The sequence below is a fragment of the Dipodomys merriami genome, unplaced genomic scaffold (genome assembly GCF_024711535.1).
Source record: "Dipodomys merriami isolate MVZ:Mamm:240054 unplaced genomic scaffold, mDipMer1.0.p SCAF_108, whole genome shotgun sequence".
In the NCBI taxonomy this organism is placed as follows: Eukaryota; Metazoa; Chordata; class Mammalia; order Rodentia; family Heteromyidae; genus Dipodomys; species Dipodomys merriami.
In genome coordinates, this window is record NW_027202360.1 from 2,652,626 (window position 1) to 2,653,697 (window position 1,072).

A 1,072-nucleotide genomic window follows, 5' to 3' on the forward strand; every position below is an offset into this window, starting at 1 on the left:
CGTGGCTTTCCTCTCTCTCCCTCTCTCTCTCCCTCCCTCTCTCTCTCCCTCTCCCTCTCCCTCTCCCTCTCTCTCTCTCTCTCTCTCTCTCTCTCTCTCTCTCTCTCTCTCTCTCTCTCTCTCTCTCTCTCTCTCTCTCTCTCTCTGTTTGTTTTCCTGCAAGACTTCAGGGCCTAGTATCCCAGGATCGGCTATGGGCCCATGGCAGCCCACCACCCTGAGGTGATTGAAGCTGAGGCAGAGTTACAACAAACTGAGTTCAAATCCTTTCCTTGGCAATAACAATACCAATACCAATACCAATAATAATAATAATAATAATAATAATAATAATAATAATAATAATAATAATAATAATAATAATACAACCTGGCTCAGAACTCGCACCATTTTTCTGCCACAGCTGGGATTCCAACTCAGGTCTGGGTAAATCTATAACACTGTGGGGGAAAGGGAAGCTCACCATCCTTGAAGACTACAATATCAGGCCAGGTCACAGGTCCTGAATTGAAGCCCCAGCACTGGAAAAAATAATGTACGCACCTATTTTACACATAGGATCTCTATTCACATATATGTATGGAATGCATCATGAGTTCAGTTTAGTTACTCTTTTTATTGTGTGTCTTAGTCATGGATGCATTTGTGTTTTATTGAGTATGATGACAGACATAACTGTGCCAACACGGATAACATCTTATTCCTATGGTTATAGAGTTGCCTATATAGAATTCTCTATCCTCCCTGACACCCAGGACTTTTACCAGACAGGAAAACAGGTGGATTGATGGGCTTCTCACATTAGGATTAATCTTTTGGCAGTATTGGGATTTGAACTCAGAGCTTAGCAGGCCCAATTGGCAAAAAGGTCTAAGTGAGGATACCAACCTGTGAGCAACTAAGGAGCTAGGGTGTTCCCGGGACCTGAGATTGAGCCCCGGGGTCGGGATGGGGCACAATATTCATCCATTCCTAAGCTGAAGCTAGTATGCTAATAAATACCTATTGTAATAGAGTAGGAGATGTGGATAGCTGTGTTGGAATCCCATCTACCATGTTGTCGGGTCTTCGT